Source organism: Nyctibius grandis, chromosome 16, assembly GCF_013368605.1.
Source record: "Nyctibius grandis isolate bNycGra1 chromosome 16, bNycGra1.pri, whole genome shotgun sequence".
NCBI classification, from domain to species: domain Eukaryota; kingdom Metazoa; phylum Chordata; class Aves; order Nyctibiiformes; family Nyctibiidae; genus Nyctibius; species Nyctibius grandis.
The window spans coordinates 1,671,052-1,695,537 of record NC_090673.1 but is presented as its reverse complement, the minus strand read 5'-3'; the positions used below and the strand labels follow the sequence as shown (position 1 = coordinate 1,695,537).

General features: G+C 43.0%; 1 protein-coding gene across 6 annotated transcripts in view; it reads right to left on the bottom strand.

Moving 5' to 3' along the window:
- Positions 1–20,432, bottom strand: part of STRBP (spermatid perinuclear RNA binding protein) — a 61,379-nt gene extending 40,947 nt beyond the window's left edge. For all 6 annotated transcript variants that reach the window (XM_068413707.1, XM_068413708.1, XM_068413712.1 and 3 more), the window contains exon 1: positions 20,343–20,432. The gene's annotated coding sequence lies outside the window, so the exon portion shown is untranslated. The remainder of the gene's footprint in view (positions 1–20,342) is intronic.
- Between the last annotated feature and the right edge of the window lie 4,054 nt (positions 20,433–24,486).

Sequence of the window (24,486 nt, the reverse complement as noted above, 5' to 3'; positions counted from 1 at the left end):
TCTTTTCACATACTCTTCTTCCCTGTGACTCCTACATTTCACATTTTCAGCTTGCCGTCTTCGCCGCTAACTGTAACTTGGCAATTCCAGGCAGAGAGAAGGGCACTGGAATGTGTTGCCGACTTCAGCATACGCCCAGTACAACGTCTCTAGACTCCAAGCAACGCTCCAGGCTGGCCTCGCTCCCAAGACTACTGCAAGCTCTTGCTCATCAGCTTGTGGGGTGTATTGAAAGCCGATGGACAAAGGTGGCTGAGCAACTCCTGGTGCCTCAGTAAACTGCTGAGCAGGTTGTTGTCCACAGAGCAAGTCTGCAGACTGCCCCACAAGCTCTGGAAAGACACCTCAGGGTGCAATTCTGGATGTGCCGAGTGCTTTTGAGTGTTCTTTGAAAATCTGAAACAGACGAAAAATAAATGTTTCACAGCTATGATGAGGGTTAATCTTCTGCTGGACAGATGAAGCAAAAACACCAACACCTCTCAATACTCTGCCTTAACTGGGTAGTAACCATCTTGTTTTCAAGACAGGTTCAAGTTTCAGTGACAAGCAAAAGTTGTTGGACGAAGGTATTTATAAGTTCGATTCTACCTGTCCTTCTCAGCAGCAAATGGCTGAGGTCAGGGCATATACAGCTGAATTTCAAGTCATTAACATCCTAAGAATATTTCACAGAAATGTACATAGGAGCGAAAACCTAATAAAGTTCAGACTTTAAGAGAAGATTTTCAACAAAAGCACTAAACAGGAGGGAGTTTACTATAAAAGTGCAGACAAAATATACAGAACAAAGTACATTTGACAGCATGCAGAATTAAATTAAGGAAAACTAAAATCAAATCTGCTCCAACCATATGGACTAAGGCAGCAGAACATAGCTCAGCACCAAATACATCAGAAAGCATTATGTGAAGTGAGCAGCAATTCCATAAATCCAACAGCCTGATTTTACTACCAGGCTATAGCAGGGTATTTGTCCCTGCATCCTCAGGGAAGTAACAGCTGATGCCCAGACTAAAAAGCACAATATTAAAATGCGTAATTGTCTTACCCAGGGGCTGCCCCCCACACTTGCAAGAAAGTGTCTAGGAAAAGCTACTAGTGCTACCAAGACCTTGGCGACCTTGAGAAAGTCATTTTACCTCTGCATCATGCAGCCCTGAAGTGTAAAACGAGTAAATACTTGCTGTCTCCAAACCAGGTCACAGAAGAGCTGAGTTGAGTCTGCAATGTGGTTTAAAGTCACCGTGGATTTGACACATTAGAAATGTTATTAAAACACCAGGACAGTCTCACAATGTTTCCATTAAACACCCCATCCTTCACAGAGGAAGTTTATGCTTTGGCACAAGACAAACAAGGAAAAGAATTTCATCCGAGGCCTTTGTAGTAGGATATATTCCTGCATCTGGCAGTTGTGTTCCCAAGGGACAGACTAATTTAAACAGCCAGGAGTAATGAATATGCTCAGCTACCTTTGAGTGCTTGTGAACAGAAAAGTGAAAAAGCAGGAGCAGCAGGTACTTGCGCTCCATGGGGACTGAAATGCAACATCAGAATCAGGGAGCCATAAGCTTCTAGAAAGGAGCCATGAACGACGTTTGCCATCCCGACATCCCCCAGCAGCACGAAGCTGCACCTTGCACAGAAGCGTTACCGGAGCAATGGAGAAGAGGAAACCAGGGTCGCTGGACTCCAGTCCTCCAAACCCTCACTTCGACAGGCTGCTGTGCAGGCACCTGGCCAGGCCAAGTAGAACACCATAAAAATTGTTTTTTAAATGCTCTATCGAGAAGGCACATGCCAACAATATTCAGCTTAAGCATTAAAAACACCCTCCACCCTCCTAATCTACAGTTTACAGTGTACACCACCCTAACATTGCTCAAAGTTTATGTTAACAAAGCAGCAAGGACAACTAAGGTTGCTAATAACAACCCAGTGGGTATCTAACACAGACTGAGGTGTATCAGACACAGTAACAGAAGAGAACTGGAATTTACATCCTTTTTTGTTACCTTTAAAAGTCAGAATAAGAGGCTTGCGACTTTAAATTGCAAGTTTATTTTAACTTCTGCTTTGCTTTCAGGAGACAGGTAATTTTTCGTCACACCATACAAAGCGCTGCTGAAAATATGTTGTGTTTTTCTGCAGTATAATTTTATTGCTGGCCTTCTGCCAAGAGTGTTTCTGGCAGCATCTCCCACAGTTGGAAACTGTGTATCTGGGTCAGAAAAGACAAGCCGCTTTTCAGAACAGCTCAATACATTTGGCAGAGATGCTGATATTATAATTGAACTCTTTCAGCAACTCTTTTTATGATGTACCCAGACACCAAACAAAACAAGATCTGCAGCGTTGATTAATGTCAAAATAACTGACAGAGAAATATCAAAATAGTTTTCCCTCCTGTTAAAAGTATCAACAAACCGAGGAGAACAGACAAATACAATTCATGAGGATTCAGCGAGGAGCACGGGGCAGAGAAATCTGCAAAGTAGAACCGACCTTCCACTTGTGCAGATATTTACTGTTTTAAATCCAAACTCCCTGTATGCTGTACAGAACTGTTTTCTTCATTCTTCACTGCCATATGAAGAGAAATCCTTGCCACTCACAATCATATAAGCATTCTGTAAAGAAGTGCAATGTAACACTGGGCTACATTTAATAAGACTGCTTCCAACAGTATGCTCAGCGTTCAGTTGCACCCAGAGACCGTATATTCATAGCATTTTTATTATTTTCCAAGTAATGCATTTCCTGGCAAAGTTGCATCTGGGTTGGCCTTTAGAAGGCTGGAATTTTCCAGCCAAATGAATAATTACAAAGCAACGCTACAGTTAAAAGCTGGAAAGGTACCTCCTCTGGCAAATTCTTACACTTCATACAACAAATACTCAAGTCTGGTATTGCTCCTGTCTGTTCAGTTCTCACAACATTTTGAAAAAAGGCTCCTGTGCTCAGAAATCTCTTAGGAGTAGCCTCTGTTGGGCAGCCCCAACACCCAGCTTCAACAAGAGCCAGACAGGGCAGGCACACACTTGATAAAGAGATTTGGAATCGTGGCACCTGTGATCACCAGAACGGAGGAATCCAAGTCTTCCAGGGTCCGGAGCTCTGCCAACGGACGGAGAACTTGGTGACCCTTGGTTCAAAGACGCAACAAAGCACGTGCAACTGAAAATGGGTGAACACAGATCCCCCTCCAGGCTGTAGAGCAAGGAATGAAAAACCAGCCAAAATAAATCACACTGGTAAAAGAATTAAAGAAGTGGAAGAATTAAAGCCAAACAATCAGTTAATCTAGATTAATGTATTAAGGTAAAAGGAAACAAGGATGTGCTCATATAGCTCATATTTTTAGCTCCTGGAAAGAGGGTGAGGAAAAGATAGTCTAAGGGGAAATCATCACTAGCCTAACAGGAAGGTTAAAAAAAGCAACACAGAGCACAGCGTGAGGATATATACAACCCTTTGAAGAAGAAAATGATGTATGTTATATCGAACCACACCACCCAATGTCAGAAAGAAATACACAATAGCAGAAATAACTGCAAATATCTAACAAAGAAAAATAGTTTGGAAGGAATGTAAATCCTTCTCCTTTAGAATTTAAGCTACTATTCACTACCGAGGACAGGAAGATGTACCACCAAACTCAATAGTGGTCTTCAGAGCAGCACACCAGTCACAGTCCTCAAGGTATGTTTTCACATATGTCTCTCTCCAGACTTTTATATGGCCTCGTATTCCCTGGCACCGCACAACACCCAGCACACCAGTCGCAGCTAGTGCTACAAAGGGTCTCTAATGAAATGATTTTGAAAATGCCTTCATCTCTTGGTATGGGTGTCAAGATGCAAGATGAGTAGAGACAGACCAAGTGCAAAAAGAATTAAAAACTGGCTGTTGACACCTAAATAACAAATTGACACGTGAACATTAACATAGCTTAGTATATTTCCTGCTCAGCTACTCAGAAATATCCAAGAGAACTGCCTGTAAAACTGAGCACTACAGAAAACAAAACATCTTAAAAGGAGAACTTCTTGGCAGGTAGCTTAAAAAAACAAAATAAAATGAAAAAATCACAGATTAGATAGATGCTACTTTGCAGTACACACCCGTTTGTGAAGCAGTCATAATTTGACATCCACACTCAAAATCATCTGAAATTCATAACAGACTACATCCATTTACAGTTGAAGAATTAACTAAATTAATACAAAGGATTACATGACACTGAAATGACACTCACCATCTGCAATGTCATTTTTCCAGAGACAGAGCTGGTTTAAGCAATATTCTGGATCTATGCCTGAACTTACATCACATTCTCCAGAAGAAAAATCACAGTTCTACCTCCTCAACCACACAGTGCAGTTTAGCGCCATGCTGGGCTTCTCACCACCCAAGCCTTGTGCTGCACTCACACCCCAACACTAAAGCTTTACAGACCTTCTAGATACTTTCCATGCCCATATCATTTATGTCCACTTCCTTACCTGTGAGGCTTGCTTTGCTCCAGAGCCATAGTGGGAAGCAGCCGCACTGTTTAAGAGACTAACGACAGGGACATTCCTTCTCCAGCACCCTTCAGCTTAACCGAAATAGCTGCAGTGCCCCAGTTTCTTCCCTGCTATGATTCACATCCCATAGACTGCAGGCTGGCCTAAGCTGCAGCCTACCAACTAACCACACACCAGGATGGGGGAAAGGCCACCGAGATGTCACTCTTCCACCAGGAAGAATGTGTCTTCCACAGAACTGTGAGGCCAAAGGCATACACATGGGAAAGACTGGAAACCATGGAATTGCCTATGTTGGTAATAAATAAAATAAAATACTAAAAAAAAAAAAAAAAGAGAGAGAGAGAGAGAGAAAGAGACTGGAGAACAAACTGTCCTACAGAGTAAAGCAGAATCTGCTTGGACTGGTCGTTTGCACTTTTCATCAATTCCATGCAGCAGCAGCCCAACACATTTGCTCTACTGGCTGTTCCCTGTTCTGCATCTCAAGCTAACACATATCTTGGTAATCAGTAAGATGAAAGAGAAAAGCAGCATGGATCCTAAACCTCTGTGTTGTAAATAAAACAAATGTAGTCATTCTTTCTTACAAGTAACACAATGTAAATACTATATTTGAGATTCACATTTTTCTAATTTACATAAAGTTTCCATTTCAAAGTATTAAGAAGTTTTTAAGAATAAATGCTATCCTTCTGACTAGAACTGCAGCAAACCTTAATGGTGAAATTTAAGCAAGTTTCTCCCCTAGAATTTCTTCCCTGATGTCAATATGTAAAGAAGCTGGCATTTCCAATACTGCAAATCCACACGGGCTACAGTGCACATCTGCCTTTCAGCCAGTTTAAACATTCATGACTCTCCACTTAAACGCATTTTCTAGGATGTCAGTCTTGCTGCCTCACTGACTTTTTTTTTTTTAATTAAAGAGAGAAGATTTAAAAGGATTTGGAAGAGAAGACCACTGGACTCTAAGTATTGCGCAAAGAGCTCTTCTGCTCTCAGCCGACACACATCCTCCATCAGACTTTTACCATGTTTTAGTTCCACCATGACTACTGAACAAGTTCAGGTGAATTTTTTACTTCCCATGTAATTGGCTATTTTGTCAAAGAACATCTTGCCAAAGGTTCTAGGTTACTAAAAGCTGCTTTAAGGGTTTTTTCTTGCCATCTCTCACCCATCTGAACCTGTTATTTTCAGTCTGTTTCTCTCATTCTCCTGCGACTTAGATTATTACTTCCAGGGAAGTCTGAAGCTCAATGTCACAACACGTAATGCCACAGAAGCATACGAAACAAAGTCTGTATCTATGATCTCAGGCTGTTTCGGAAGCAAAAGCCTCCTCTTTTGAAACACTCTCCCTTCCTAATGCTGCGGATATGACCGTACAGTCCCACCAGCCCAGAGGAGCAGAATCCTGTCTGTTGGCTGCTGCCACTCGGGTCTCCAATCCCACCCGCACGGGCTCACTGCAGCCCTCAGCAGGCACAGCACCCTCGGCTACGACAAAACGGAACCTGTAGTTTAATTAATGAATTTCTTCCCCATGACTGACTTGAAATTGATTTTATAAGTCATTCACACAAAAGAAGAGGGGAAAGGGGGATTTTTAGGAGAATTGTTTCTGAAAAGCACATGTTCCAAAAAACCAGTATGCAAAGCCAATGAATCAGTGTTAGCAGGGGAAGCATTCGGAGCGAGGAGAATGGAAGAAATATTATCTGCCAGACAGAAGCTACCAAATTTGACTCAGAATATAATGCAAGAACCCCTACAACAGAAGCAATGGTGATACCTCTCTAGGGAAGAATACTCTGGCTGCCATCAATTTTCAGCCTCGGCACCCAATTATTTACTTCAAATGCATGATAACCCTACCAAAAGATTTGAATTAGTTCATTTAGGCATGAAAGCTAGCAACTGTGTCCATAATGAAAGTAAAAAACAATGCCTCACCAACACATTAGATGGCAGAGAAAGAACTGTCTGACATTGGTGACTTAAGTCCACTATTTGTGTCTTGAACATGATTTTGTAGTCCGAAGTCCTAGCTTGGCTAAGAGGAAGAAAAGGAGCCAAACATATTTAGAGATTTACAAAACTAATATAAGAAAAAAAATCCTATTTCCCTGAAAGACCATAAGAGTCTAAAAATATTTTAAATTGGCTTAATCCAGCGTCTTACTGCCTCAGCAGATCTACACTGCATGCACGTGCTGTCAGATGTGCCAACTTCAGTTGCAAAACTCATCTATTATTCTTCTCTCCAGTTAGCACAGCACAGTACAGCTATGGAAAAGGAAAAAGACAGACAACTTTAGCAGGGACCACCAGTGGTGGCAATGCTCAGTTTAAATTTCATACAGAGCTATGAATTAGTTGAATCTCTCTTCACAGATAACGATGTCATCTCTTGTGTGCCACTTAACTCACAACAGCACGAAAGACACGTAGCTCTTCATTTGTTAACAGGAGGCTTCCCCAGTCTTTGCCATTCACCACGGTTCTCTTTAGATCAAGTAATCAACATCATACCTTGTTCTCTGTCAACATTAAGCAACACACCTCTGAACTGCAAAACATAAGGCTATGATCAACATCAGTGTCTCGGAGGCAATATGCTTGCCACAAGCCACAGGAACCCGCTTTTAGGTGAGTTTGTGGAGGTTAATAACATGACATCCAGGTTAGGAAGCAGAAGTGTGTGATAGCAAGCTGTTGCAATTCCAGTGTAAGAGAGGGTGCACACTCGTTTGTCTCCGAGGGAAGCAAACAGACTGTGCAATCAATAGCAGCATTCAAAGTGCTCTCAGCTTTGCAGGGAGATCAATTCACCACTACAAAAATCTCACTTTCTCCCCAAAGCTCACTTCATACACTATAGTTGCTAAAAGTAACACTTGAAATTACTATCAGGGGAAAGACTAGAGAAAAACAACCTAAGGTAGTTTATTTGGGGCCATTAACTGCATTTTGTGTCTAGCCACTTCAGTTCCCCCGACAACAGGAAAACTGCTGTTCCCAAAAGCAACATTGATGGGATTTATTTTATTTTTCAAAAGAAGATGCACTTGGAAAGCCACAACCTGTCTGGGTAGGAGAATAAACAGTTCAAGACGCAGAGGACAGGATCAAAACCAGAATTAAAAACCAGCTACTATATAAATTGATGGTATTCTCCTAAACTGGGCAATAGCATATAAAACCTTTCATGCCTCGGTGAGAAGTTATGAGGGAGCTAGATTAGAGTCTTAACGTTTTTATTGCCTGCTTAGCCACCTACGTAAATCTGTGTCTGTGTCACACCACCACCATTATTACAGGATACCACAGCAAGAAGAACAAGAACCAAAGGGACATGAACATTGAACTCTGCTCTTGTTAGCACAAAAAAAATGCTTGGTTTTCACAGTCTAAAACTATACTTTCAGTGACAAAAGAATGTCAGACTATAATGCTGTCAATGTAGCTTATTCCACACTTCAAACAAAATTCCACTCTAAAAACCAAACTTTTGTGTCATAGAGAAAAATCTTTAAAAAAAAAGTACATCGGTGTGCTGCTTTGTGCACTGAAAGAGCACTTGCTTCTGCTGTTTTACCAGTTCTTCTATTCACTTTGCATGGCTCCTCTACCGTGAAAACAAAAGTCTCTGTATTGGGCCTTCTCAGGGATATTTGGGAACTCCTACACTTACTGCAACAGAGCATTCAGAGGAAGTAATTAAAGCTAGCTAACGCTTTTTCACTTAGCATTTTGCTCTAAAGCATTTAGAACTCATACACTGCAGGACCAGGAAAAGAATGCCAGAAGCACCAGTGCAGAACTCGCAACACAAAAAAAGGTTGTTCCTGAAACTCAGTGGACAAATACTACCAGACAGTTTCACGCTTTACTGAGACAAAAATCCATGAGTTAAATTTAGAATGATGATTTCTGCAGGCACTCAGATGTTTCTGATCTAAATTTTCTAGAAATTGCAAATTAGAACTTGGCAGACTTTAAACTGACCCAGCGTGTGTCTTCTGTAATCCAAATCATATTCTGTCCTATTACTCTGCAGAACTGTTAGGAAAAAAAATCATGCCTTTCAACACATGGTTTCAGCCGAGCGACAGAGGCATTCCATTTATCTCTGTGCTAAGAACAAAGTAGTGTTTTTTCCTCTTGGAATATCGCCATGAAAATTAAAAGCTAATAGAGGAATCAAAGTTGGCTCCATTGGAGAGTAAGCATAGTTTGCTGAATAACACTACTTACATAATGGTATTAATTCAAAGTGATCATGCTAATTTTTTTCCATTTACCATGGGGAGAATATATCGCATTTCTAGACTCTCTGACCTCATTCTTAAACACTGCAACTAGATACTCACCAAAGCATGGAGGTGTCACCAAGCTGTTTTGTGGAAGCAAATGGCAATGCCTGCAAGTTCACCAGCACTGTCTCTGCAGCCAATCAAGAGATGAAGGTTTTTTGCAACACCATGAACAATAAATTGAAAGAAACAGCTCAGAGCTTACAAATCAAAGAAATCTGGGAAACTACTTCTCCATCTACCGGTAAGCAGACAGTACTGCCCAGCGTTCCACTGCTGACCTGTGGGAGATACCAATCTTCAGGCTGGACTTAACAGTAGAGACTAAAATACATTACTCATTCTCTTCGATTTTGATTGCAGTATCAAGCTCCAATGTGCTTTTATTAGCAGAAAAATATCAGACCTCAGTTACACACACCAGAATTTCACACCACTTCATAAACTTTACTTCTCCAATTGCTGTAATAGCTGTAAACGTTATGCTGTAGATCAGTGGTAGGACTTAGAAAAGTAGTTAGTATTTCATTTACTAAACACACCAAGCATGAGGCATGCTTACCCCCCCGACCCCGTTCTAGTTTCCACCATTTACTTTGGCTTCTTTAGTTTAATTTGAACAGACACTGCATTTCTGGCTGCTTTTGCTATTCAGTCTCTCCCTCGTAGGACCACAGCCATCCTTCACAGGCCAGCTTGGCAAACTGTCATAGCAAATGCCTGACAACAATTACCTGTAGATTCATGAGACTCAAATGAGCAATTCAATATCTGAATACAGCGTGATTAAACTCGGGAATCTAATTCAGAATGTGTCCTATTTTCAGCCATCAAATTTTCTGAGCACTCCACTCTTCTGAAAGTCAAACTGATGTGGACTCAGGAACCTTATGTGTATTTTCCAAAAGAGAACAATGGAGTCCCTCTTTCTTTAGGCAGCAGGACACACATAGTCTGTTCGCAGGAAGGACAGGAGCCAGAAAAATAAGAACATTTCAGGACACTAGCAAGGGACCTGAGCCATTCTGCAAGATAAGGTGAAGCTTTGCAGCCCTACTCGGTAAAGCAGCCTGTTCCTCGGCATCAAGCAGCTCACTCTGGACATCAAATTCTAGCATATCATTTGGTTTTGAAGAAAAAAAAAAAAATATCAAAGGCAGTTGTCTTTGCCACTTTGCACTTCTAAAGCTCTGCGTGGCACAGGAGCAGGCTATAGAGGATAAGGGAGCTAATTCTTCACTGTCTCTCAAAAAAGAAACAAAAAAAAATCAACCAACCAACAAAAAAAAAAACCAGCCTTCACACGAGGTATTAGGTAGCCACCCAGAACACCCGAAAACAAACAAAAAGGATGGAGGGTCTGACAGCATCTCTCTTACAAGTCAAAAGAAATTGGCAACTCCTGGATGACCAGGAGTGCATGTCATCACCTCCCCTGCCTGTACCCAAATCACATGCCTCAAACAGGATCTCTTCAATCCTCTCCACACTAAGCTCCAAATAGCAGTTTAGCATTTCTCTGAGTTCGCTCAGGACGGCTACTTTGATCCTAGATCTGTTGACAAGGAGACTACAGAGTGTACTTCAATATGATGATCCCTACAACAAGCCCAACTCTGCCAAAATGCCACTTTTCATCCCTATGATGCTTTTTCCTCCTTCTAACCCCATCTTAGGCTCCTAAGAAATAATCAAAAGAAAAGCAAATGCACACATGTAACAAACATGTACTGCTTCACTTGGGCTTCATGCATTCTGGGTATCTGGATCACCCAGCAAGCAATTTTGTCTCCTGTACAGCAGAGGTCTAAAATCTACTGGCTCTTCTCCTTCCCCCCACAGTAGTCTTAACAGCTACTGGAATAGTGCTGGAATAGCTGCAAGCTGCTCTTGTGCTGCAGCACTCAACTGCTACAGAGAGACTGGCAAGAGGAAACCCAGTTTTGCCCTGCTGCAGACTGGAAGCATTGCAACATGGAAGAACAGCACTGAAGGCCCTATCAACCAACCCTGCGTGAGTTTTGCCTGTTCTCCTCCTTCCCTCCGACCTCCCCATTCTTTACATGAGAACAGCAAGTTTCTGTAACCTCATGACAAACTTAGAAGATATTTTTCTTTCTCAACAAGAGCAGCCAAAAAACATTTTTCAGTCTTTGCCACACCAACCACCTTCTCTCTACACACTTCTACGAATGAACACCTCAGAGTCCTTTTACAGTATAAAGATCGTCAAGTTTTCTGATCTGTTCCAACACTCTGAAATATGAAGAAACCTTAAGACTGTGTTTCGTGCATGCATATTCTCAAACCACTATCCAACCCATCTACACAAATGCTACACATGCATACAAAAAGTCTTTTCAGGAGATATTCCAAACTTTGTTAGAACAGAATATTTTCAGTTGGAAGGGACCTACAACGATCATCTAGTCCAACTGCAACACAAGAGGAGCACAAATAATGTAAATGGAGCAAGGAAAAGGAAACGGGGGAAGTACAGCAAATCCCTGTACTCCTCAGCTCTCAGCCAAAATTCAATCTTCTGTGTACTGTGCATGAGACTTGCTACTGTACTGTGTGATGAGTGTAAAGAGAACTCATTGAGACAAGGTGCACCTGCTAAAACTGGCACTAAACCCAGTCGACGACTGCAAATCAGTAGTGCCCAGTGCAAACAGAAAGCAAGTCTTTGTTCTCCTGGCACAAGAGAACTCCTTTACTGCAAGTACCACATACAGATCAAACATATACAAGCAAACGAAAAGAAGCTAGCCAAGGTATTTATATTAAAATAAAGATTACAGATTGCAGTATGAAAGAAAACAATAAATGTACCACTGAGTCTCATGTCCAGACAAGCTCTCCTCGAGCAGTTCTTCCTCTGCAGGAGAAGTGCAAGGAGACAGCCTGAGCCAACAGTTTCTACAGCAACTGCAGAAGCACCAGTACAATGATATTCAAACCCTGCAGTAACTGCAGAAGCATCAGTAAATGGATACTCCAAATACTGAAGGAACATTTGACTGTTTCACCTGGACTCTCTTACCTCACTGGGCAACTCATCGATCCCAATCAGCTTAGTTCAACTCTGTATTTGCCTGTTTCTCTGCAAACTCTTCTGACTCCTCTTTACCCTTAATATTCTTTCAGTATGCTCGTTCCTCTCCAAAATTTCATGGAACTCGACACAGAAAGTTTTGCAGACATGGTGCTGGAAGGGTGACCAACATCAGCCAGTAAGGGAGAGATCATCTTTGTCTGGTGCTGCTGCAACTTCTCACTGAGGGCGGAATGCTGGACAATGACACTATGCTTATGTTGCATTACTAAAAGCACACTTGGAAGCATCTCAACGGGAACCACAACAGAGGTATGTTACTACCCAACTACACAGTAAAAGCAGATCCATTTGTAACATGCAGTTATTCTAATACTGATGTGGAATCCATATTAAGTAACACAAAATATTGCATCTATGGCACTTGGTAAGTTTTTCAACTAAGAACTGTAATTAATTGAAGAACGTTTAAGGCAGGCCATATCTCATTCCCCTTTTAAGAATCTGCTTTAGTAAGCCACAGTGCCTCAACAGTTGTAGCTTTATGAGCAGCTCCACATAAGTGCATTCTGCAAGAGTTTTTCTTAACTCTGCAGTCCTACTTTGTTTCACACTGAAACTTGGCACGAAGCTCAGGCTCCTGACCCATATCAAGAAGTTAAACAACATTGCTCGTTTGTTTTTAAAAGGGTCAGGAAGTCTCCAGTTTCAGGTTCTTCAGTGTTCGGGATCGAGGGAAGCAATATGTACAGTCACAATTCAGCAACATTCAGTATTCAACCCCTGTCTGCAAAGAACATGGGTTAATCAGAGAACTGTCAAAGATGTACTTTCTAAACTGCTCTTATTATTGGTTTATTACATGAGGCCACATCCACAAAAAGAGATGTTCAGTCAAGAGTTCACTGTTTGTATAATGCTGACTCTCAGCTACCTGCTTTAAACAATATCCTTTATTTCATGGGCTAACAAAAAGAAAATGACTGAGTTCCCTCAAAGGATAAAGCAGATTGTAGGGAAATAATCAACCTGCAAAAGACAATCTTATTCCCATAGTAATGTTAGTAGAAAAGAAACACGAAGATAAAAATATTTTGTTTTTCTTTTCATGCCTTTTATCATGATTGATTCAAATAGTATCGTCACTATTTAGATGGTGACAGTTGTTTTTTCTAAGTGAAATCTAAAGTGGAAAAGTATCTTATAAGTTGTTAAAGCATAAGCATGCAAAGACAATTTCTAGATCAAATTTATTCCTTAGCAGGCTAGTTTTGAAGCCAGCCAACCATCTTTTAGTACAAAGCAACATTAAAAAAAAATATTTATTTAGCGACTACGAACAGTGTCAGGTTTCACATAATTTGCTAAGAATGAAAATTCAAGCAAATTTTTTAAATTGTCAAAAATACCCCAGTTACAGGAGGTTCTTGTTCGCCTCTAAGGTGGGAGTCATGATTCTTTTCTCTTACACAAATTTAGACAACTGTGTTCTCTCTTCAGCCTCCTGGCCATCTGTAGAGATGAGGAGGTGTGTACAGATGTGGGCTCAGAGCAGAACAAGCTACTTCTCTGAGCGCATATTTTTGGCAGTCACCAATTTCACCCTCACCCACCAGAAGCAAAGAAGTTATCAGCCTTGTCTCCTCCCCACCTTCCCAGGATTTGCCTTTCTTCCTAGCTTTTCTAGAACACTTGTCAGCATATCTACCAGAGTACATTTATTACTTGTTTTAAAATAACAGTTTTTGTAAGAGGGGGAAACATTTCAGTCTTTATAGGGGAACTTCAGACACGAAGAAATGAAATACTGCGGTAAATCAGTGGCAGAACCTGAAAAGGGGCCAATGCTCCCCTAATCAATACTTTCAGTTTAACCATTAGACCTTCTTCACTGGATCACGATGTTGCTCTGTGCCTGGTATTGAAGAGTTTATTCCCTGGGCTTTTTACCAGTTTCCAGTTTTAGAAGGAATGCTCACAATTATTCTGGGCTTGGCTGTGATGCACTCAACGCAACATCCCCGGTTACCAAGTATAAGAAACACTACACTTCAAGTCTACAGAGGTCCAGCGATACGCCCGCCCCTCTTTAAGGTCATCCAAATGCCATAGCTGATTACTGTAAAGAAACAAATTAAGTCTCTATATGATTAAAGACTTGGACAGCATGACCAAGTAACCGAAGAAGCCCTAATCTATTTGTTAAGTCCAATTATCTAGACATCAAATCAAGAGATCATTAAGCATTAGGACATTGAATAGCTGCTTACTAAACACTTTTAGCTCTCTGAAAAGATGACTATCACTAAGAACCTATGACATGGAAAAGGCGTTCTTCAAAGCAGAGATGGGGGAAAATCAGTTCTTGGGCATTTATGTTTTCCTCTCATCTTCTGTAGAGTTACACCAGCTATCAGAGTAAAGGGAAATAAATTAGTCCACGCTTTGCTCTGGGGTGCACAACTACCACAATATATGATACTACAGGGCTAAACACTTCCCAGATTTTTATGGGTACCTTCCAATCCTCTATTTTCTCTACAAGCACTTTATAGTCTTCTATATCGTCCTTTATGGATTCCTTGCAACCTCTTCCTTTCAACTATCCTACCTGGAGCTCCACGTTCCCTACTTGTCCCATCATACCTCAGCTTTCCAGTGGCTGCGTGTATTCTTTGGTACTTCACTCATGCTCCTCCCCCTTCTATTCCAGAGTCTTTTCTATTAAAGCAAATGTTAAAAAATTGTCATATTATACATACAGAAATCAAGCAAAGTAGATAAGTGGAAAAGTACTAAGTGCGTAGAGGGTCATAGAGCAAACTACAGCATCCCATAAACAGAGAAAAAAAGCAAGTTTCCATAGCAAAGAGCTGCCCCTTCAGCACAGAAGTATCAAAAAATAGGAATAAATGAATAATTTTTCTTCTTGTCTTCATACTGGAAAATTGATGTCTTCACCCAGATTCAGCACCAGTTACACACCTACCAGAACATCACCCAGCACAGCTGGACAAACCAGCCACGCAGGTTGTGCTGACTGCTACCACTCCTCAGCTCAGAGCTGCAGAAGCACCACGGCCACGCTGCACTTCTCCCCAGCTCCTGCCATGCCTACGACCAGATAATTACCACCACATAAATAGCTGTTATTTAAATTCAACTCCAAAATTGATTAAATGTTAACACACGTTAGTCAGCACTTTCAGATCCACTGATAACATGTTATTTGTTTCTACGGCTAACAAAAACATCCACAAACCAACCCCATTCATCTTATCTACACAAGGTTACACCGTTGGGCCCTTTACGATCATACTAGACAGTGTAACAGAAACACATTACCAGTTTCACTCTTGATAGCTGACTCCCACAGGACAGAGAACTCAAATGCCTTTCTTTTTTCTTTTTAATACAAGCCATAATCTGTTTTTTAAATGGACTGATTTGTACCACCTTAACTGTACACTTGCACCCAGTCTCCAGGTGATATGTTTAGTACAACCATTCAGTGCCCTGCTAAGCAGGCTGTAAAAAGACCATTTCAGCTAAAGACCTTCTTTATCCAGGTATATACCAGCTAGCAATTTTAACACCTATTTCAACAACAGCAACTAAATTCAGTGGGGCGCAGCATGCTGGCTTGTTTCCTTGCCACTTTAGGGCCAGTACTTAAAAAGCCACGCTAACGCTCAAATTTGCTGTATTACAAGTCAAACGAGAAATGTGCTTAATGAAAGTGTCTCCTCCCCAAGAATCAGAGGAAATAGAGAAGTAAAGGCCTCTAAAATCAACCTGCCCTTTTCTGCTCCTACTACGGGGCAACTTCTAAGAGGCAACATCTGTTTCCACCATTGAGCTCATTTACTGCCAAGCCAAATGCCAAGTTCTGCTTCAATCATCAAAGTTTAAGGTCTAAAATCTTAATCAATTACGTGTTCTAAGATTTCTTCAAGTTCTGTGACATCTCATCATTACCCACTAGTAACAGGGTTCTTCCCAACCAGATAGTCAAACGTTTAATTTTTCAATAAAGTCAATTTAAAGTAAATGCACAAAAAGAACAAGAAGCATCAAAATTTAATTTACTGTGATAGCCAGACACACCCCAATTTTAGTTTATTTTTAAGCATACAATTAAGAGCGATTTCATTCCCCTATGTAGATATTACATGAAAGAGAAACATTACTGTAAGAAGAGCTTAGTACTATTGGTACACAAACCTTACGACAGATAAATTAGAGCTTAGTAAAACAGCATATAATTTACATTTTGTTGTGTCAATCACAAGTAGCATCTTGAGGCTCTTAAATAGTATGCCAAACCACAACATAAGAGAACTAATTCAAATCAACCCATGTGGCAGGACCACTTACATTTCCACAGTCCAAGAGATCTCCTAAAATGAGTTAGCAACTGGATTTCATAAGGTTATTCCTCTTCAACATCCGTTTACACCTTTAATTTACCAGCATGTTATGAAAATATTTTACTACAAAAGAGTTAAAGTTTTGCATAGTTATAGAGAAATCAATGAAGTAAAACAACGAGGCCATGGGTTTAATAATCCATGGCCTTTACTACTTGAGGAGCCAATCAGCAAATGTGCAGGTGGCTCAGTAATACACCAGCCTCACTCAGCTGCACGGAAAATCCACGCGTTGGATTAGTCTCAGAGCCCCTGGTTTTAGCCAGCAGAGGAGGGACAGAGCAGCCCAGTACCGTGCTTCACAGACCTTTCAGTAACAGCAGAACAAATGACAGACCCTGAATTTCTCCTTATGTTTCTCCTACAACCAGCACCTTGTCTACATTCCTATACAGCATCAGAAATTAACAGAAAGGTCAGTATATATATTGCAAAGCACAAGTATGAACACAAGGCAACAGACCAACATGGAGCGAGGTCCAAGAATTCTCTCAGCCCTCTTCCATTCCACGATGTTTAGAGTGAGAGGACCAGAAACATAAGGTAATCTAGCTACAAAATAAAGTCCAAAAATCCAAAGTGCAAGAAGTTTATGTTAACTCACTCATATCATCAGAATTCCTATGCATGCTTTTTCTTAAAGGGACCTGAATGAAGGTTTTCAAAAAAGTTAAACAGAAACATTATCCTGCTGTGAGCTGACACAGTCTGTGCCACTATCTGTGTTTCCTGCCATCATTGTTCACTGAAAGACTTGCACATAAGAAGGAAAAACTACACCAGTGCCAAGAAATCCAGAAGTACACTGAATAAATACTGTCTCTGGTCTTATAACTTGTACCAATTACTGCTTTTAATAAAAAATATAAACAAATATTTTCCGGTAGGGCAGCTTAGGCTTTTGTTTCCTTAAATATAAAGGACAAAGTTTCTATTTGTCAAATCAAGCTGCGAGTACAACAAATGTACTCAAACTGTGATTTCTACAGAAATGTTGGAGACTTGCATTTTTCTGCTATTTAAATCTGTAACTGTTTTTCATGTTGCTTTAAACAGGAATTTTCCTTTCGATCTCATCACTGCAGCAGATACAGCAGTAAAGCTTTTACTTGCCAATATTGCTCAGTTTATAGCAAATCCAGGACACTACATCAGCCAAGTGCTCCTCGTGCATGTTGTTAGAACAGAGAAGTCCTTCCTCCCCCAACCTCAACACAAAGTAAGTTACAGCAATCAGAGTGCTATGCTCAAGTCCTCTGTTGGCATGGCAGGACCTACCATAAATCCTAACACCGAGACCTGAAAGTCAGCCTAGCAAGGTGTAGACTGAACCTCTGCATTCTCACTCACCCAGCAACTCCCACAGATGACCAACACATTCCTGGGGACCTTCCTCTCAACTGCCGAGTACCCTCCCTCACCCAGCCCAGGCTACAGAAATACCCAGACTGGCATTTTTTTACTCTTTCATATTTACACTTAGACGTTGGCCACTTCTAGGTGTATGTACATCACCACAACCAAGGACAAGACTCTGCAAACTTCTTTTCTATGTTTTAACAGACACTTCAACACTCACAGTGGCTTTTCACACACTCATAAGCTTGTTAACCAGCCAGGGCATTTCCCTCTCTCCCCTTTCCAGCCATGGACGTGCTCTTCAAAGAGCTCTATTTACACGCCAAGTTACAAAGTTCAGCTGCTTCCAAAGCAACGTGGAAGAAGTGCAGCTTTTATGATTCTACAGTGAGGTTTTTCACAACATGAGGCAGCTTCTTAGACTACTTTTTTTTATTTCCAAACAGGATTTCACAGTTCAAAAAAAAAAAAATCTCAGTCCACCCACAGGCCTTTGAGGAACATTAACGGAGGGGCTTCAAAGGAAGAGAGCTCTGCAACCTTAAGCATCATGTTACTGAATGAACATCCATGGGAAAAAACTGCTTCCAAGTCAGAAACAAGGGTCTCCAAAATCTGCACATCCACCAGAGTTTAAGCTACTTCTCTAATGTTTAGGCATGGCATGCCTTTTGCCATCTTCTGTTACATCTTGCCATTTGCTTACTCTTTCTTCTCATCTGCTTCCGAACCTTTGGTATGAAATCAATCGTGTTTGAAATTCCTTCTTCTAGGACAAACCCCTAGGCTGGGTTTGGTCACTTCTTCAGCAACATTCACACCAGTTATCAGCTGGGGCTTCCCCCAGCCCCCAACATACAAGTATTTCTAGATCGAACCTTTCTCCAGTGCCCCAAGAAATCAAGTCCTCGGTTTCTACCTTGCCTTTAGCTGGCGAACCACTCGGAGCAAAACTGGCATTTCACCACCACCTTCTTTGTGGAGAGATGACAATATTGTCAATAGTTCAATAATAATGATTAGCTTGGATGAACAGCCCATGCAAATAAAACCCCTTTACAAAAACAGGAATAAGAAAATTAGCAAGGACTAAAGGCCTTCGTTTTAAGGCCTTCCCTCCAAGTATAGACAGCACTTTTCTACCTTCTTTCCTTCCTGCAAACAGCAGGCCCTCTCTGCCCCCACAGTTGCTTCCTTTGGGTCTCTTGAAAATCGTTACCATATCTTCAAAAATAAAATTAGAGCAGGTTTTGCAAGCAGTCCTTCCTTCTCTGTTCTTTCCAAGGATGTTAAGTTATTCTGCATGAATGAAGGAAATTATTTTAATTTTCTGTCTTTACCCTAGAAGGCCGGGTTTCAAACGCTCACTACAACACACAGCTATTTTAATTTAAGTTCAATAGCCCAGCTATTTTAATTTCAGTTGAAGTTGCACAAACATCTTTTGGAACTGGAGATTTGAAATACCTCACGTTCCTGACAACAATGCCCACTTAAGTCTTTCTTTACTTTAAACACCCTTAGAATTTCTGTGTTTTCAGGACAAAGTATGACAAAACTTTTTAAAAAATGTTAACAGACTATATTAAACAGCTAAAGAAAAAAAAATTCAGGCATATCCAGGACCCCCCATTTTATAAATTTTTTCTGTACTGTTGTACTCTGCAGGAGCTATTTGGAACACGCACTCTCTGGAGCGGGGCATTTTCTTCTTACTTTCTGTAAATCACACGGCACCATTTCCAGAGCCATCTAAATAAATAATAAGATATTTAGCTAGATAATGCATATTTTGATTCAAAATTCGAGTTTTGCTCTCATCAGGAGCCTGCATACGACTCCCCGGTTGCCCCTTTTAAGTTCCCACTTCCAGAAAAATTGCTGGGTTAATGATTAACACAACCCAGCGCAGAACAAATCCAGACCGAAAGGGAAAAGAAAACCAAAACCACGGACCAAAACACCGCCGGTATTTCCCTCAGACCCAGGAAGCCCGGGCAGGTACCGCGGGACGCGGCTCTCCCGCGCACGCCGGGGCCGGCTCAGCGGGGCGGACGGGGCCACGACCGACCCACGGCGAACTTCGGCCGCGGCTGCCGGGGCCCGAGCACCCCCCGCGGCCCGCACAGCCCCGCGCACCGCACCTGGCGCGGGCGGGCGGTGGTTGCTTGTCAGGGACCGGACCGCTCGCCCTGCCCGCCCGGGGACCGCCGCGCACACCGGGCAAGTCCCCGCCGCGGTCCTGACCCGGCCGCGGCTCCAGCTCGCCCGCCCCGCAGGCACCTGCGCGCCCGCGGACAGGTACGCGCGGCGCAGCCGGCGGGAGGGCGGCCGCCTGCGCGCACCGCGGCGCCGAGCCCCTCATCCGCGCCCCGCCCGCGGGCTGGCGGCCCCTCAGGGCGCCGAGACCACCCCCCCCCCCCCCCCGCAACGGCCGCCGCACCGCTCCGCGCGCGCAGCAGCGCCCCCCGCCCCGCCTCCCATCCCCCGCGCCGTGTCCTGCCCTTGCCTTCTGCCCGCAGTGCCCGGTGCAGTGGGAGGAGCGGCGCCCGGCGCCCGCCTCCCCCCAGGGGCGCGCAGGGAGGGCTGCCCGCCGCCCCGACCCCTCCCCGCCGCCCGCCCCGCCGCTCGCCCGCCTCACCCCGCTCGCCGCCGGCCCCGGCGCAGCCCCTCGGCCCCGTCCCGGCTCCGTGGCCCCGTCCGGCTCCTCCGGCTCCGCAGCGGCGAGCGGGGCTCCGGCACGTGACAGCGCCCGGCGCCCCCATAGGCTGGGGCTGCCGGGCAACGTGAGCCCGCCCCCTCCCTGCACCTGAGAGAGCGCCTTACGCCAACTGCGTAGGGGGATGCCGCGCCGCCGCGCCAATTACGTAGCGGCGCGGAACCAGCCGTTTCCTCCCTCCTCGCGGCAGGCCAGCGCAGCCTTACGGAATTGACGTAAACCTTCTCGGTTTGGCCCGTCCTGTTCCCTACCTGGAGCCGCTACTCCTTGCGTAAACTGCGTAATCCCACCCGCCGCCCGGGGAGGGGGCTCTCTGCAGTTCAGGGAGCTCCTGCAGCTACGTGCGTTAGCAGCGGCCAAGCCTGCACCTACGAACGTCACTTACGTAAAGCCCCTCAAAGAGGTTAGTGTTTCTTACGAATTCTCCGTAATGTCGTCAACGCGGGCGCTGCACCTGAGAGGGCTCCCGTTGCGCAAATGCCGTAGGTGCTAGCGTGTCGGGCGCAGAGTGCGTAAGTGACGCGGTCGGGTCCTCCCCGTTCCTGGCTGAGGGGCGGCCGGGCCTGGCGGCGCGGCGGGAGGCAGGTGTGTGCGGGGAGGACCGTCCCTGCCCCGTCTCCGCTCAGGGCGGGGAGGAGCCGCCGCCCCCGCGCCGGGACACCTCGGCGGAGACTGGGCGTGTGATTTCACCGACGCCCGGCCCCGCTTGCAGCGGCCCAGGGCCGTGAGTGTAAATACTCACCCCAGGCAGCCCCGTCCCCGCCGGCTGAGGGGGCGCGAGGTGCTCGGCAGGCGGGCGCTGACGGGGCCTGGCCGCTGGGCCCGGAGCGCGGGATGGGGCAAGGCTGAGGGGAGGGGGCGGGAGGTGCGAGGCAGGGCACTGGCACCCCTTACCCAGGCAGTGCCCATCCTTGGTGGATTTTAGATCCCGCTGCAAAATCTAGAGCAGTGCAGAAAGAGAGTAGTTTCCTAAATTGAGGCGAGAAGTTGTGTTTCCATGTGAGTAGTTGTTCTCCGCATGGAATCCTCAGTGGTTGTCTGAGGACATTAAAATCAAGGCAGCTTTGTGGTGTGTTTAGGCAGGTCAGGCTTCCCAAGGAATATGGCGTTCAGTGATCTCCCATATTTCTCTTAGAAATCAAGACAAATGGGTTCAAGTTAGCTTTCAGCTGCCCTGCACTAGAGCAGATGGGTGCTACAGTGGAGTTGAAGAGAGAGCTCCAAGTACTGTTGTTCATCACGCTCTTCAGAGAAGTGCTAGCATGCCAAAACCTTTAGGTACGAGGAGGGAGGGTTGAGTCTAGTGTTTTTTTTTTCTTTGGATGCACATTCCATAAAACCTTTATGGTTTTGCTTCAGCATTCAAATGGCCGATATCTTCACATGAGGGCTTCAAAATTTCTGCCAGGTTTTCTAGGTTAAGTGCCTTCTCAAACTCAGCTTTCAACATATAAGTCCATGACAATCATTTTTAATATCACTTTTTACACTTTTCAAAACTAATTTTATATAGGCTGTACAGATGAAGGACGGTTGACTGGGGAGCTCTATGCCAAAATAATTGGTACACAACATGCTGTGCTGAAGCGGCCTATGGGGGAACTTCGGCAAAAGGCAGTAGGATCTGGAGATTGGCAGTGCTGAAGTGAAACAGTAACTTTCATTCAAAAGAGCGATTTGCAGCATTGGAGTGGAAGTAGAAAGCAGGTGTGCATCAATAACTTTACATGTAGTGAGAGGTACGGCTTGTTCAGATTGAATTTACATTTTGTATGCTTCTTTGCAAGCCTGTGGCTGAAGTGTCACCCCAGTTCTGAACAGTCAGACAAAGCTCTATTTTTGTAACAAACTTTTATCTCATGATGTTTAAGGTTTCAAAGGAGAAACAAATCTGAGGAATCTCAATTAGTACTTTCAAGTCTGGAATCACAAGCTTTCAAGGCAAAGAATTAGTTTAGCTGAATCTCCTCTGTGGCCTTAAAATATTAGTGTAGGCCTTGAAAAGGGGCAAGAAGATAATAGCTAGAAAATCAAGGACAGGTCCAAGGACTTAATGTGCGAACATTTTTATTTGAAATTGATTACAGTGAATAGAGACACGCTACAAATCCAGCCCAGAGGAAGGCTGCTAGAGGAGATAGTGGAATGGGAAGGGGCAGCTGTGAAAAAGTGGTGACTGCGCAGTGAAGCTGGAAGTGTAGTAAGGAGAGAAAAATCTGTAAGAGATGGCATCTCAGATAGTGAAGCTTTTGCAGAGGCAGAAGAAAGATACTTTCAGCTTCAGTCTGACTGAAATCTTGAATTTTTCTGTTGAGTTCTCCCTTGGGCTAATGATTTGCCAAGGGCAAAAACACAGGAAAGGGGATTGATGGATTAATTTAGAATACAGGGGATTGGAAGAGCTTTGGCACTGCACTACAAAGATATAAATTTAACAAGGAAAAGAACATCTGAAGTTTGGAAAAAAAAGTTAATATCTGTCTTTAGGCTTCTTGGAATAAAAAGGAAGAAAATTGAATTTATAGCTCTAAGTGTACTCAATAAGAGATGGGGACTTGAATTGTGCCGAAAGCAACCTGGAGTTAGAGTTACCTTGATGAAAGTTAAAGTAATTAACAACAGTTATGCTCTTTCTTGGGACAAAATATTGGCATATAAAGATTTTTTTTAAATATATAACTATGATGGAAATAATGTGTTTCCTGCAGCTCTTTCCATAGAAATATTTAAGACATTGTCGTGTATTCTTGAATGTTACCAGGCTCACCTAGACAATTGAGGGAATCACAAAGGCTGTAGGGATGCAGAGACTAAATTAGGTGAAACGCTTTGCTGGAGGGCACACACACAACAGGTAGCATAGTCTGGATTAGAATTCCGAGCCTTGTGCTTATTCCTGTAGGCTGTCCTCAGTCCTGAGCAGAAGCAAATCTAAAGGGTGATATTATCTTTGAAAATACAAAGTATATGTTGTTAGTGTGTAACTTTGGATTTTTTTTTTGAAAGAGGTTGATGATCTAAATGATTCCGGCAAATCTAAACTTTCTAGGAAAAGTGAGTGTGGAAAGGGAGCTCATAGTTAACTTCTGAATACTGCATAGTGGCTTTGTACCTCCTGACTGGCCACATTGGGTTAGGATGGTCTGATTTTAAGTACTACGTAGGGTTTGTGCTGTAACAAGAGTATGTAATGGAATAAAACGAATCATATGAGAATAGTATAGGGATCTGAGATGTTAATGCAGAGAACAGTCGTGGTGACTGAAGTAGTCTAAGACTTTCACTGATGTTTACTGACACAATAAAGGTAGAATTAGTTTGTAAAAAATTTTTTATGGACTGATGTTCCTGCTTGTAGATCTCATACCCGATTATGCTGTATTCTATAAATGTGATAAAGAAATTTCATTGCCGGTATTCAATAAAAACTAGAGGCAAGACAGGAGCTAGTATATATGACCAACGTGAAAGCAGTTTTCCTGAAAACCAAAAAACCCCAGAAAAACGGAGGGACCCATTACAAAAAACTGTTGCTAGCTACTGGTTTTGAGCTTAGAGTGAGCCAGGCACTGAAATCTGCAGTGAGGCAGCCTCACAGGATGGTGTACTCGGGTGATCTAGCACCAGCTACGTATCCTGCATTAAGGACTAAATGGCTATTAGCTATAGTAAAGGGAAAAATCCTAAATGAGCAAGGATGAAATGTAACCTATCAAATTTAAAGTGTTTGGTAGTGTTTACAGACAAATGGGAATGTTCACATAGTGCCTGAGGGAAGAGGTATTTTTCTCCTGTTAGAACTCAGAAATCTCTGTTTGAGACTTACCATTGTCCAGTGACCCAGTTCTTTACAGGTTTCAAATTCTGCCTTTAGACATGTACTAAAGTTAATGGGATTTGTGCAGAGATATCTGAAGACAGACTTTGAACTGGAAAATATAATTCTGTATGAGGCATGTATTTTAAAAACTTCATAGAAAAAGCTGTATTTACATGTGAAATTAGTCCATAAGCTTCACAAGAACTTAAAAATAACAAAAAATTGGAGGATTTGAAAAGGAACTTG